We start from the raw sequence: 16,222 nt of genomic DNA, 5'->3' as shown, positions 1-16,222 counted from the left end.
TGAGATTGCAGGGTCGAGTTTGTATGCCTAATGTGGATGGTCTTCGAGAGTTGATTTTGGAGGAGGCCCATAGCTCCAGATACTCTATTCATCCGGGCGTTGCGAAGATGTATCAGGATTTGCGGTAGCATTATTGGTGGCGGAGAATGAAGAAGGATATCGTTGCATATGTGGCTCGGTGTTTGAATTGTTAGCAGGTTAAGTATGAGCATTAGAGGCATGGTGGTTTGTTCCAGAAGATTGAGATTCCTGAGTGGAAGTGGGAGCGGATCACTATCGACATTGTTGTTGGACTCCCACAGACTCAGAAGAAGTTCGATGCAGTATGGGTTATTGTTGATAGGCTGACCAAGTCAGCGCATTTCATTCCTGTGGTAGTCTCCTATTCTTCCGAGAGTTTAGTTGAGATCTATATTCGGGAGATTGTTTGTCTTCATTGTGTGCCCGAGTCTATTATTTTGGATTGAGGTACACAGTTTACCTCGTATTTCTGGAGCAGTTCAGCGAGAGTTGGGCACACAGGTTGAGTTGAGCACATCATTTCATCCTCAGACGGACGGGTAGTCCGAGCAGACTATTCAGATTTTGGAGGATATGCTCCGAGCTTGTGTCATCGACTTTGGAGGCTCGTGGGATCAGGTTTTGCCTTTAGCAGAGTTTGCCTACAACAACAGCTACCAGTCGAGTATTCATATGGCTCCTCATGAGGCTTTATATGGTAGGCGGTGTCGGTCTCCGGTTGGATGGTTTGAGCCAGAAGAGGCTTAGTTGTTGGGTACGGAACTGGTTCAGAATGCCTTGGACAAGGTCAGGATCATTCAAGATAGGCTTCGTACAGCTCAGTCCAGGCAAAAGAGTTATGCTGACCATAAGGTTCATGATTTGGCATTCATGGTCGGTGAGCGGGTATTTTTTCGAGTGTCACCTATGAAGGGCGTGATGAGATTTGGGAAGAAGGGCAAGCTTAGCCCTAGGTTCATTGGCCAGTTTGAGATTCTTGATCGAGTGGGAGAGGTGGCTTACAGACTTGCATTGTCGCCGAGCTTATCAGTCGTGCATTCAGTGTTTCATGTGTCCATGCTCCAGAGATATCACGGCGATCCATCCCACGTGTCATATTTCAGCACTGTCCAGTTGGACAAGGACTTGTCTTATGAGGATGAGCCGGTAGCTATTCTAGACCGGCAGATTCGTCGGTTAAGATGGAAGAGTTTTCCTTCTGTTCGTGTTCAGTGGAGAGGTTAGCCCACCGAGGCATCGACCTGGGAGTCCGAGTTTGATATGCGGAGTCGTTATCTCCATCTTTTCCCCGACTCAAGTACTTCCTTCTTCTATCCGTTCGAGGACGAACGGTTATTTTAGAGGTAGAGCATGTGATGACCCAAAAGGTCATAACTTGTTTTAAAATAAAATTTTGCATTTCGAGGCCTTAAAAATCTCTTGATATTCTGTTTTTACTTGCTATTCCCTGAAGCATGTGTTCCCCACCCCTCTTTACTTGTTTATTCCTGCTTTACTTTCCGCTGTATATTATATAACTGCACAGGTTTACTTGGTAGTCTGGTCCTAGCCTCGTCACTACTTCGCTGAGGTTAGGCTAGGCACTTTCCAGCATATGGGGTCGGTTGTACTGATACTACATTCTGCACTATGTGCAGATCCTGGAGCAACTCTTGGATCATAGTTTGGAGGCTACCTTCAGTCCACGCGAAGATCCAAGGTAGACCTGCAGGCGTTCGCAGGCCCTGGTGTCTCCTCTATATTTTATTTCCTGTTTCATCTTTCTGCTTCAGAAACAGTGTGTCTTTTATTTTCAGACCTTGTATTTAGCAGTCTTAGACCGTCTGTGGTACTGTGACAGCAGGTTTTGGGTGATTAAGTCTTAAGTAGTTAAAATAGATACAAATTTAAGATATTTTATTGTTTTCTTCTGCTTAATTTAAATTTTCGCAATTTTTACGTTATCGCTTTACGTTTGTAAAAATAAATAAATGGATAATGAAGTAATTAGTTTAAAGGATTGGCTTGCCTAGCTTATATTAGTAGGCGCCATCACAACTCCCGAGAGTGGGAAATCCGGGTCGTGACAACCAACAACAAACAACACAACAACAACACAACAACAATATTAAAACCAACAAAGTATAAAGTTTAATAGAACTAACACATTAAGATAACAAACTAAGTTAACTCTTATTACAAGCCCATTCGAAAATCGTTTCTATTTGTCTAGTTCAAAGTGTATAAAAGTCAAGGAGTATTTTGTACATCATTATCATCACCGTCTGATGAACTTTCATCACCAAGACGGTATCCATAAAGGTCTACTTGTCGAGGATAGGAAGAACAATCACGGGGAGGACGGGAGGAACGAGCACGAGGAGGACGAGAGGAACGAGCACGGGGAAGTCGAGCCTCTAGCGATGACTCACGAAACCGGGGAATCGGAAAACCTCCAGATGCTAGGAGAGATTTGAGCTGCTCTTGAATGCCCTAGCACTGAGCTTGCATGCCAATGTACTGAGCATCTATAAGTTTTTTCTCTTTCCTTGGCCGTTTCTAGCTCGGATGTGAGCTTTGTCACAGTCTCCCGCATAGCGGAGAGGCTCTCCCCATCAAGTTGCTTGGCTTGTGAGGAAGTCCGTATTCCTTGCATTCCACACTTATAACGATGGAATTTCTTAGTAGGAAGCCCGTATACCTTCCCCCATTTTGGACCGCCAGCATCCTCCGTCCACATTCTTTCAGCATCCTCGTCTGAAGGTTAGATTGGCTCGCCCGACTCACTAGGTGGCTGACTGCATATGAATTCCTCCGCTTCAGCTCTGAAGCGACCCTATAAGAAAAATTACATTGAATTAGTATTTCAAAATTTATATAAAAGTAAATCAAAATACTTAATGAAAAGTGAAAACTTACATGTACAGTCGAGGCTCGACCCTCGACCCACCTTTCTTGATCCGTCTCTTTCTTCTTCTTTACAATATGAGTCTCCTTGAATATCTTGGTTAATCGGACTCCCCAACTTCTTTTCCTGAAAACTCATAAATTTTAGTTAATAAACAGAATAGATATACTTTGAAAATTAAAATAAATTAAGCGATTACGTACCATTCTTCTTTTTATTGTCCCTAGGATGATCACACCTCCAGTGTGCAAGGATCCTCCCTTCTCAGATGCGCGAGCTTTCTTTCCTTTTTAGTTCTTCTCTAAGAACTTTGCGGTAAGCCATTGCCTTTGCAAATCCTCCCATAAATTCTGAAGCAACCAGTCAGGCTTCTAGTTCAACTTTCTAGCTTTGGAGAAACTATGCGACAACCGCTTGCGAGCTTTGAGATGAAAATTTGCAGCCACTTCCGTGCTATAGCGGTGTTCCCATACACACTTGCTCTGTATTTCAAAAGTTAAATATTATATAGAAATATCATAAATATAAATAATTATACTTCTTAAAGGAACATTTATACCTTAAATTGATTGAAAATTTGCTCCTTCGGTGAGAATGAGAATTCACTCCTAGTTGCATAAAGGCCATCATAAAGCTTTCTGGTTACTTTGGTGATTATCCTCATAGTAATATTACTCGGGATGATCCTGCAATTTAATAAAAAACACATTAATATCTTAGTAAAAACTGTACAAAACAATAAACGTAAAAATAACAAATAACTCTTACCCATCACCCTCAGGGACTATGATGATCCTGCCATATTGATCATAATACACCTTCTCGTCATCATCAGCATCACCGTCTGAAGCATGTATATCAGATACATATGTGGAAGGTGTATGGGAGTCAGAGATAGTATCTCGCAGGCAAAGGCCTGAAATTTATGGAGTCCCCGATGAAGATGGCTGCGATCCCTGTGACTACGACATAGCTGGATGGACCGCAAGTGGCTGTGATACTGATTGATGTGACCTGAGTGGCTGTGACACTGATGACTGTGATCCATGTGGATGTTACATGGATCAATGCGATCCATGCGATGCAGATGGCTGCGATCCACGTGGTCGTGAGGCAGGTGGACTATATGTCCGATGTATAGTCATATGCCCTTGTGATGAAAAACCTGGTGTCTGCACGAAGGTGTAGGGCTCGTGATGCTGTGGCAGCTCAGAATAGCCCTGGGGTGGAGGAAAAGACATAGACATAGGCATCTCTGAAGATGGTGGAAAAGATTGAGTATTATCTTCTACCCTCCTCTTTGGTATCCTAGCCTTTTCTCGACCCCGAGAACCAGTAGGGTCATAGTTACCTCGACCCTTGCCTGTCATCTGCATAATATAATACATATTTAGATTGAAACATATAAAGTAACTAGCTATAACCGAGAGTTATTAAAGAAACCAACTTTTTAAAGCTCATCGACGTATTGTTCCTCGTTAGAGATTTCTTCTTCCTCACTAGTTTGAGCTTCATCAGTTGATTCTTCTTCCTCGTTTTCTATAATTCTTACTTCATTTATATCAACTTCTTCTAATATGTATTCAGGATGTTCCAAATCATTTTCTAAAAGTTCGTCCACTATTTGGTGAACACTGGAGATATCGTTTTGATATGCAACATCTAAAACATTCTCGACTTCAACCCTACCTACAGGCTTAGTTTTGATTACAACCCACCAATCAGACTTATTCTACTGCAATGGATAAGGAGCATAATACACTTGCCTAACATTATGTGCAATTATGAAAGGATCATAGCGATCATACTCCCTTGTATGATTAACCTCAATTATGATGAATTGATTATGTACTCTTATACCTCTTGTTGGATTTGGGTCAAACCACTTGCATCTAAAGAGTATCAATTTCCTAAATGGCCAACCTGTATATTCTAGTTTTATTATTTCTTTGAGCATACCATAATAATCAATATCTCCAACTTGGTTGCCATCACCACCTTGAAACCACACCCCACTGTTGTTGCTATTTTTATTTTTAGAGCAATCCTTTGTATGAAACTTATAACCATTCACAACATACTTAGACATTGTTGTGACCTCAAGCCCAGGTCCCAAGATATATCTTTCAAAAATTGATTTACACCATTATTTGGATCATTTACCTACATATTGTTAAAAAAATTCATAAGTTAGCATAACTTCCAAACATTGTTACCTAGATAGTGTTAGAATATTTTACGGATAAACTTACAAATTGTTTGAACCACGTATCAAATGTCGTATATACAACATCATGGCCAAATTGACCCATGAAGTGACTGTGACACATCAAATATTTTTAGTAGTTGCATTGAGATGTAATCACAGTAAATTTTATATTTTGATAACTACTAAATCAATACTTACTTGAGAAATGGTACAACTTCGGGACAATTTAGCAACACATGAAGTGTAGCTGACTTGTACTCCATATCACTCAAACTTCTCTTTCTAACATCCTTAGAACATTGGCCTGGTTGATTGAATATGGGCATAGGTGGATTAATGGATCATACACACATTCGACCGTGTACCTATTGGGCCTATTCCTAGCACATATCACATTACTCTCAAAATAATAAGAACAAAAATGAGCAGTTTCCTTTGCAAGATAAGCTTCACATATAGATCCTTCAATCATATTCATCTGCGTAACAAATTGTTTGCATTTTCCAATTGTCCTACATAATTTCAGGTTAGCCAAGAACATTCAAATAAAACAGAAAATTACATCAAACTTATAATATTACCTCTTAAAGGGATACATCCATCTGCATTGAACAGACCCTCCAAGTCGTGCCTCGTGTACAAGGTGGATTGGAAGGTGTTCCATCACATCAAAAAACCCACATGGAAATATCTTTTCCATCTTACTAGAAGTTACACGAATGTTCTGATCCATCCGGAGTAGGTTTTCTTCCCTTAATGTAGAAGAACACAAGTCTTTGAAAAATAAACTAATCTCTGTGATGGGTTTCCAGATGCTTTCAAACAAACCACAAAATGCAATAGGCACTAAGGTCTCCATGAAAACATGACAGACATGACTTTTCAAATGGCTCAACTTCCCTACCTCCATATCAACTTTTTTCCCAAGATTCGACGCATAACCATCAGGCATCTTCAATTTTGTTACCCAATCACAAATTTGTCGTCTTTCCTCCAAAGTGAATGTGTAACTTGCTTTGGGCTTGAATATCTTACCATTGTTTGCTGTCTGCAAGTATAATTCAGGCCGCCTGCAATATTTTTGTAAGTCCATTCTAGCCTTCGGGTAATCCTTTGTCTTACCTTTAATATCCATCATTGTGTTGAACAAATTGTCAAAATAATTCTTCTCAATATGCATGACATCAAGTTTATGACAGAGAAGATTATCATTCCAATAAGGCAACTCCCAAAATATACTCTGTTTTGTCCAATTATGAGTAACACCGTATCCCAGGAATCTATAAGGTGGAGCTTCAGTAACTTTATTGAAGTTATGGACCCTCTACCAAATTTCCTCACCTGAAAGTATCAGAGGTGGAGAATCATATTCCATTTTATTCTTTTTGAATGCATTTTTCATCCTTCTAAACTCATGATCAGGAGGCGAGAATTGACGATGGGTCATCACTTGTTTTTAAAATAAATTCTGCATTCCGAGGACTTAAAGACCTCTTTCAACATCACCTTCATGTGCGTGCGTAGTCCGAGCGTGTAGACGGAAAGTTATTATGTGAAAATCTGTGAAAATGTTGAAATTTTCACTTAAAATGCATTTACGTTGACTTTGGTCAATATTTTGGGTAAATGGACCCGGACCCGTGATTTGACAATCTCGGAGGGTCCGTGGAAAAATATGAGACTTGGGCATATGCCCGGAATTGAATTCCAAGGTCCCAAGCCCGAGAAATGAATTTTTAAAAAATATTTATTTTCTGGAAATTTCTATGAGTTTTGGAAACGAAACGCATTTAGAATTTGATAGTATCGGGCTTGTATTCTAGTTTCGAATCCCGGTACAAGTCTTATATGTGAAATAAGATGAGTCTATGAAATTTGGTAAGAAACGGAAGTCGTTTGAGGTGATTCAGACCCGTAGTTGTAAAAATTACTACTTTAAAATTTTTTAAGATTTTCTTAGATTTCTATGCTAAATTCATTGTTTAAGAGGTTATTTTGGCGATTTGATCGCACGGATAAGTTCGTATGATGTTTTTGAATTAGTGTACATGTTTGGTTTGGAGTCTCGAGGGCTTGGGTGAGTTTCGGAAGGTTTTGAACTTGGAAAAGATTGCAGGTTTTCAGTTTTCTAATGTGCTGGGGTGTTCTTCTTCGCGTTTGTGGAAGGACTCTCGTGAATGCGAAGGGTTAGTCAGGCTGAAGGAAATCCCCTTCTAAGCGAATGAGAAGCCTTGGGGGTGTTTCCCTTCGTGTACGCAGACCTGCTATCGCGAACGCGAAGGCCTTTGGGCCTGGGGAGGGGGAAGGGAATTTTGTGCTACGCGAACGCGACTACTGGCCCGCAAACGCAAAGGCTCGAGGAGTCAAAGCTCTGTGAACACAAGCCCAATGTCACGAACGCGAATTTCACTTAGACCCAACTCTTCGCGAACGCGACAGGCCTATCGCGAACGCGATGAAGGACTGTCCAGTGATTTTAAAACAGAATCCATATCGTGATTTAATCAAAATTTTATAACTTCTTCTTCCAAACTCCAAATTGGGCGATATTTGAAAGAGGATTTCACCACCAATACATAGGTATGTAATCTTAGACTCATTTTCTTCAATTTCCATTAACACCCATTAGATTTCTAGGCTTAAATCATGTTCTTAAGGGTAGAAAATTAGGGATTTGGGTAAAGTTAGGGCTTTTTGTATAATTGTGATTTAGACCTCGTTTTGGGGTCGAATTTTGGAATTAATTATATATTCGGGCTTGTGGGTGAATGGGTGATCGGGTTTTTGTCCGAACCTCGTGTTTTGACCAAGCGGGCCCGAGGTCAATTTTTGACTTTTTGGAAAGAATGATGGAAAAGCTATAATTAAGCATTGGAATTTGATTGTTTAGCGTTTATTAATGTTATTAAGTCGATTATGTCTAGATAGAACTGATTTGGAGCCGAATTCAAAAGGAAAAGCGGTGTTTGAGGCTTGAGTTTGCCGTGGAAGTTTGAGGCAAGTGTTTGGTCTAACCTTAGCTTGAGGAATTAGGAGTTGTGTCCTATTTGCTACTTGTTTCTTGTTGAGTACGACGTATACGCATGGTGACGAATATCTAAACGTTAGTGTCGAGCATGACCGTGAGTCTTGATTTGTAATTTATTGTGTTCTTAAATAATACTATGGATGCTTAAGTTGATGATTCTCTGTATTGAGCAAGGATCGTGATTATTCTCGTGGAGATTACTTATGACTATGTATTGGTGTTAGTTGAGGTAGTTAGATGTTGGAACAAGTTTGGTTATAGCTGTTCTCCCTTGCTGGGATGATGTTACTTATACTGTCGATTCCCTTGCCGGGATAGTGTAGTTCTTTATTGATCCCTTGCCGGGACTCTTGCTATGATTGTTGTTGACTGTATATGTGGATCAGGTTGCACGCCACAACAATGATATATTTGGATCGGGTTGCACGCCGCAACAATGATATATTTGGATCAGGTTGCACACTGGAAAAATGATATATTTGGATTGGGTTGCACGCCGCAACAATATTATATGTGGATCGGGTTGCACGCCGCAACAATGTTGTTATATATATCGGGATCGGGTTGCGCACCACAACAATTATTGATACAAAGTGTTTATAGATTGGGTAAGGGTATCTTATTGTTTTGCGGTGAGATCTGAGCTGTTCTTATGCTGTTACTCTGGATTTACTATTGACATTGATATACCCCCGCTGCATGTACCCCCTCCTATCCTTACTTGTTTATTTCTATTTTATTTTCCATTGTATATTATATAACTGCACAGGTTATTTAGTAGTCTGGTCCTAGCCTCATCACTACTTCGTCGAGGTTAGGCTAGGCACTTACCAGCACATGGGGTCGGTTGTGCTGATGCTACACTCTGCTCTATGTGCAGATTCCGGAGCAGCTCTTGGACCATAGCATTTGGGGGGCTACCTTCAGTTCACGCGGAGATCCAAGGTAGACCTGTAGGCGTTCGCAGGCCCTGGCGTCTCCTCTATCCTTTATTTCCTGTTTCATATATTTGATTCAGAAATAGTGCATCTTTTATTTTCAGACATTGTATTTAGCACTCTTAGACCGTCTAGGTACTGTGACACCAGTTTTGAGTGATTAAGGCTTAAACGGTTGTATTAGATTCATATTTCAGATATTTCACTATATTTCTTCCGCATTATTGAAATTTCCGCTCTTTTCACGTTATTACTATACAAATGTTAAAAGGTATAAAAATAGATAAAGGTAATCTGTTCAATAACTCGCTTGTTTAGTCACATCAGTAGGCACCCTCACGACTCCCGAGGGTGGAAAATTCGGGTCGTGACAAGTTGGTATCAGAGCTCTAGGTTACATGGGTCTCACAGTTCACAGACAAGCTTAGTAGAGTCTGAGGGATTGGTATGGAGACGTCTGTATTTATCACAGAGACTACAGAGTTAGGAAAAACTTCACATTCATTCCTTCCTGTCGTAGGAGCAGCCCGAGCCCCCAACAACAGCTCCCACGAGGGGTAGAGGGCGAGGCCGAGGCCGTGCTAGAGGCCGAGGTAGGGGAAGAGCTTAGCCCATAGTAGCAGCACTAACGGCGGAGTCTCAGGTTGACTTTGATGATGAGGTTCTGGCCAAGCAGTTATGGTGGGCCCAGCTCAGGTCCAAGAGGGGTTTATTGCTACTCTAGTACTCCAGGATGCTCTAGTATGTCTAATGGGCCTTAAGGAGAGTGTCACCCGAGCAGGCTTGCTTCCCATAGCCCAAGCTGTCTCTTAGGCTGGAGGAGGAGTCCAGACTCCTGCTACTCGCACTCCAGAGCAGGCAGCTCCCCAGTTTCAGTCTCCAGCAGTTCAGCCAATTGGAGCAGTTCAGCCGGGAGTGGTAGCTCAGACCAGTGATGGAACAGCTATGTTTGTCGATGCTTTGTGGAGGTTGGATAGGTTCACCAAGCTCTTCACTACAACTTTCAGCGGTGCATCTTCTGAGGATCCCCAGGATTATCTAGATAGTTGTCATGAGGTTCTCAAGAACATGGGGATAGTTGAAACCAATGGGGTCGATTTTGCTACCTTTCGCTTGTCGGGATCCGCCAAAACTTGGTGGAGAGACTATTGCTTGGCTAGACCTGTCGGATTACCAGCCTTGACTTGGGAGCAGTTTACTCAGCTATTTCTGGAGAAGTTTCTCCCCATTACTCAGAGAGAGGCCTATCGGACGCAGTTTGAGCACCTTCACCAGGGTTCTATGACTGTTACCCAGAATGAGATACTACAAAAAAACGCTAAATTTGCGGAGGTTTTATTGCGAGGGTTACCATAACCTCCACAATTTAGGGGGTTTATTTAACCCCGCAAATATATTACATTTGAGGCGGTCCTTAACCTCCGCAACCCTTAAAAAAAATAGCGTCCACTAACCATAATATTTTCCTCTCTTTTTTCCCAAACCCCTCTAACATTTTCAGAAACCCCAAATTAAATTGTGTCACTTTAACCAAAACGTGCCCTCTGCTGGATTCTATACCTAACAGACCTCACCCACCAAATTAAACCTTTAACCAAAATGTTAATCAATTAGATTCCATTGTTGGTTTTGGTTAATCAAGCTCTGATTCCATTTCTTCTTCATTTCAAGCTCTCTGCTTTTCTTCAGTTCCTCATCTTATTAATCAATTGGATGTAAGCTGATTTGATTTTGCTCTTTCATACAAATTCATATCTATTAATCCTTTGATTTTGCTTTTTGGTCTTTCTTTCTTCATGCATGTGGGTTTTAAGTTTATTTTATCTGTTAATATGTGTTCCCTTTATTGATTTTTTCTCTTTCTTTCATCTTGATGTTTTTTCGATTCTCAACAGAAAGTAGCCGAAATTTGGTAGAATCTATGTATTTTGAAGAAGGATATAACACTATTTGTTGAAATCGAAATGTAAGTCCTCTTTCTCCTTTGGCATTAGGTATTACACCGGGTTTGTTGTTGTTGTTGTTGTTATCGTCGATGTCCTGTCCAATGTGGGAGGGCCTCGACTATTCCACTGACTGTGCTCTGAATTTGAGTCAATAGTGTGTGTATTGTTTAAAAGCTGATTTGCATTGATCGCCTAGTAAGTTACAAATTTATCAGATGCATGTCCAATTTAGTTAAAAACACATATATCAAAGCATTGTAAAATCTACTCATAAAACCTCTTCTACAGTGAGTCCATCTAACTGATTTTGTAGTTGTTCTCTGGTTAGTTTGCTAGATTGGTCACCGTAGACTTTCGGGTCCAGCTTACTAGTCGGAGGGAACTTCTGCAGAAAAAGAGTGTCAGTTCATCATTTTTCCCCTAAAAATAAGTAATTTCAGATTCATACATAGTGATGAGAGATAGAGATAATATGAAGTTCTTTTAAAAGTTGGACCTAAGGTTACTAATGTATGGTTCCTTTTTCCTTGTTTTGCATATAGACAAGAAAGAATTGTAAAGGGAAAAGTGGAAGTTTTAGATTACTTTAAGGGCAGAAATGCAGACAGGGTTTATTCCAGCTAACATCTCTCTTGCAAATTCTTCATCAGTCCTCCAATCTGACTTATCCTCTGTTGCAACCATGTAAAACTTTGAGAAACCACAAAGCAAAAAAAGAAAGGTTCCCATAAACGGGATTGACTTACTGTTACTCTTATCATCCAAAAGTACCTTTAATAACCTGTGGCATTGGATACTTAACCAACACCTGACCAACACTTTGAATAAATTCCTTATCTGACATCTCAATATATAGACTTCTTGTGTGGTTGCCTAACTGGAATGATATCTGTCAATACCTTCAAAGAAGACTCAATACCTAATTAGGACTGTTCAAAGAGCACAACTAAAGTATAAATAGGTTTTAGTTTTCTTCATAGGGTTGAATATTATTTTTTTTCCTTTCCAGATTTATAAATTCCTTTCCAGGTTTCTTTTCTTCACACAGTCAAAAAGGAGTTGTCTTGATTGTTGTATTGCTTTCTTGTAATTAATGTACTGAGACTCAGGGCTCGTTTCCTCTGATTTAGAAACTGATGTGGTTGAAAATTCTACTTGTAACTTCTTTGGCTTGACACATTCTTGTTTTGTTTTTTGTTAACATAAAAGTAGTTAGAGTTAAGATGTATATTTATAATATATTCTATATTGAAGATTGTTGTTGTCATAACAATAGTACTAGTACTTACTTTTAAGATCTTGGGATTCCACATCAGAAGATTCAGTTTCTTCTAACACTGACATAGGGCTGAGTTGCTTACTTTTTTCAAGAAAATCCAGTCTTAGGTTTAAACACAAGTCAAATATTAAAATGACAATCGCTTGAGCCTGTTGTACTAATTAAACACGCATGTAACAAGTTTCCGGCCTTGTTCACGTCGCAATTCTTACAAAATTTTATAATGTTATTGCGTTGATAGGTTACTAAATCATCCTTTCTCATGGAAATATTGTAGGTACAATAAACACTCTTGCTCAGAGAAATCCTTATCGGTGGATCACTTCTGAAAGGTTACTAAATCATCCTTTCTCATGGAAATATTGTAGGCACAGTAAACACTCTTGCTCAGAGAAATCCTTATAAGTGGATCACTTCTGAAAGGTTCCATATCAATACCTTCCAATGGATAAATCTTGGATTGGAATGCCTAGAAATACAACAAAGTATTTACTTGGTTTGAATCAATTTCTAAATTTTGCATTTAAGAATGCTTCTATAGGAGATAGAATAAAATGTTCGTGTCCTAAATGTGGTTTTGGGAAGTGGTAGACTAGAGAGATAGTATACGATCATTTGATTAGCAAAGCCATTCCTCAACCCTTTGTTCATTTATAAGCTGTCATATAAATTATAATTTCTCTAATAAATGACATCTCTAAGCCTAAAATCCGGAAGAAACAAATTATTTCACATATCGGTGGCTCCAAACCTAACTCCAGAAAAAGGGCTGATATGGTATTGATACATTTTGAATACTTTAATTGAACTAGAAACTATTCTTAGTTAGTTAAGTTAATGCGACTTTAACTTTTTCATTTATAGATGGCTGAGATTGGACAAAAGCCTGGACAAGGACAACTTTATCTCGCTACACATAGGAATGAAGATGGATCATATGTTAATGAGGCGTCAAAAGAGATATGCGTAAGTTTTTAATTTCTTCCATCAAATTTGCAATCATTTAGTACCTGATAAGACAGATGCTCTAGACGAATAACTTCATTAATATGGAATCTGACTCCCAATGGATAAAATAATCGAGTAGCTGCTTAGAGTATAGTCCTTGTATGTGATTACTAATACATTGGGTAAATTTAATCAAGTTGTAGTTTGAGAAATCAAATTTTTGTTTCTGTATTGCTACACTATCAAAGTGCAGAAAAGTTGTATCCCTGAACTAGCTAATTTTTTTGCTTCTGCTGAGCGTGCTAACTGATATCAGTAATATTGGCTAAGTTAATTATCATTCTACATTACTTTAGAGCTACACGACATTATCTGGGTACTAGATTTTATTTTCCAACCAACAAATTAAATAACTGCACATTTTAAGTTTGTGTAGTTAGTACTCGTAGCATTTTTATGATTACCACTGTACTAGTCGTGCATTAATTTTCTGGTAAAGTTCATGACTTTGAATTTATCTACCATAGTGAGTAATTGATTACTCCGATATCTACACATGAATTCTCATCAAATGTACATTTTTGATCTTTCATGTTGTTCTAAAGGGTCGTATCCCAAGGCTTAATGAGTAGCTTATTAAAACTAGACGATACTCCAAATTTTAGTTTCAAGTGGTTTTTAAATTTGCAATGGTAGCTTTAAATTAAAGTATCTAGGGCCTATTGAGATGAAGTTTCATTCTGAGGGGGGGGGGTGGGGTCCATATGAAGAGAAATGACAAGATTAGAATTGCTTTTTCTTTTTCAGTCATAGTGTTGTAATGTACTAAAAGAAGACAAGGGTGAAATGCTAGGAATTGGAGAGAAACTTTAATTTCAACCCATGCCAACTTTGTATTTGTGCACTACAAGACTAGAACTGTGACGTGAAAGCTGATGACATTAAGAAAAGAAATGTGCATATTGTCTCTTTTGTATGAAGACCAAAACCAGCCACTATGTTTTCGTAGTCGTGCTTTTCAGGCTTTGTTTTTGTGTTCGGAGCTGTGATTGTCTAATTTTGCATAGTAAAAAAATATGAGGGCTGAGGCTTTCATAATCGCAAAAGAGCACTGATTTCAACATCCTATTTCTATTTCTGTGTAATTTGACGTTAAGAAACATGCTAAAATTGTACTCCCTCCACAGCAAATTCTCACAATGCTGCCTTCTGTTTCCACTGCTGGTTTACTTCCTTTTGTTGATCATCCCTCACTTATCCCTTCAGATTTGCTTCTTGTTTTTTATGCTAAAGAAAAAGGCTTTAATTTGATGGATTCACAATTATCATCTGGTGTTTCATTTCAAGAAATTAATGGCAACCCTTTTCTCTACAGTCATCAAAACTTTAGGTTAATTATATTTTATTTTGATTTTTTTAGTCAGGTGATGCGGCTAGAGGATCCATTTCACCCATGGATGGAAGAAGATCATCTGGTGGAAGTAATCCTAACGAAAACCATTGAAGTTGCCTGCAAATGTATCTTACTCGATTGAATCGTCAAAGGAGATCTTTTGTCCATAATAATTAGAGTAGATGTTCTGTTTAAAGTTAGTTTTAAGACTAACTATAATACTTATGTTTTGTGTTTAGTGGATGGAGTAATTGTGTTTAAAGCAAATTTTTGAGACTAATGATAATTTACTTTAATGTATTTTATGGTTTATTAATATATTGATGTTACTTGATTCTATATAATCTGATGATGCTTCATTATATTAACATAGTTGAAATCAGATTAGTTATGAGTATAACCGTTGCCAAAAAACATAAAAAAATCAATGAATAGCGGAGGTTATAACTACCGCAATTTAATGTAAACTAATATTGTGTTTAAATTTGTAGGGGTTAAATAAAACTATTGTGGGGGTTTTGACTGTTGCAATATTTTTTAAACGTGTGTTCTTAAAAGTCAAACTAATAAATTGTGGAGGTTAAACCGCCGGAAATACCCGCCGTTATATGATAACGGCGGTCTCCCATAAAACCCCCACAAATTGATTGCGGCGAACGTTATTGCAGGGGTTTTGAAAATTCGCTGTCACAGAAAATTGCGGAGGTTTCTGACCCCCGCAATATGTAAATAAAACCTATGTAAATTTAGCATTTTTTTGTAGTGAGATTAGATTCATCGACTTGGCTCGTCATACTCTTATCATACTTCACCCCGAGAGAGAGAGGGTGAGGAGGTACATTGACGGACTTATTCAGCCGATTCGTCTTTAGATGGCTAGGGAGGCCGGGAGTGAGATCTCTTTCCAGCAGGGGGCCAATGTGGCCAGGAGAGTTGAGATGGTTCTATCACAGGGAGCTGGTCATGGGTCGGACAAGAGGCCTCGTCATTCAGGCAGATTCAGTGGTGCCTCGTTTGGAGGTAAGGATTCGTATGGCAGAGGCCATCCTCCTAGGCCCTTTCAGTCAGCACTTCAGGTTTCTTATGGCACTTTAGGTGGTCGTGGTTCTCACGTGCAGTATTCTAATCAGCAGTCCTATAGTGCACCGCTAGCTCCTATCAGTGCACCGCCGCTCCAGAGTTTTCGGGGTAGTCATTCAGGTCGCCAGGGTCAATCTCAGTTTCCTTAGTTGCAACACTTAGGTGGATGTGTCGAGTGTGGTGAGTATAGTCATATTAGGAGGGCTTGTCCAAGATTGGTGGGTATTCAGTCGCAGCAGCAGGGTTCCCGTGCTATGTTTTAGGCACCATGTGTTCCACAGCTCGCCCCAGCCAGCTAGAGGTGGGGGTAGAGGTGCTAGAGGTAGAGGTAGAGGTAGAGGTGCTAGAGGTGGAGTTCAGATCGCTAGAGGTGGAGGCCATCCAGCTGCAGGCCGTCCTAGAGATGTAGTCCAGAGTGGTAGGGCCTAGCCCCGATGTTATGGTCTTCCAGCTAGGCCTGAGGCTAAGGCTTCCAACGTAATTATCACAGGTA

The 16,222-nt window shown here is 39.5% G+C and overlaps 1 long non-coding RNA gene across 1 annotated transcript; it reads left to right on the top strand.

Moving 5' to 3' along the window:
• Positions 1 to 10,489: 10,489 nt before the first annotated feature.
• Positions 10,490 to 14,949, top strand: LOC138882368 (uncharacterized). The gene is made up of 5 exons (XR_011403956.1): positions 10,490 to 10,798; positions 10,979 to 11,049; positions 12,586 to 12,640; positions 13,173 to 13,274; positions 14,677 to 14,949. It is a non-coding gene; the product is annotated as an uncharacterized lncRNA (long non-coding RNA).
• The last annotated feature ends 1,273 nt before the right edge of the window (positions 14,950 to 16,222 follow it).

Source organism: Nicotiana sylvestris, chromosome 11 (genome assembly GCF_000393655.2).
Source record: "Nicotiana sylvestris chromosome 11, ASM39365v2, whole genome shotgun sequence".
NCBI classification, from domain to species: domain Eukaryota; kingdom Viridiplantae; phylum Streptophyta; class Magnoliopsida; order Solanales; family Solanaceae; genus Nicotiana; species Nicotiana sylvestris.
This window is presented reverse-complemented; position numbering and strand designations above follow the sequence as displayed.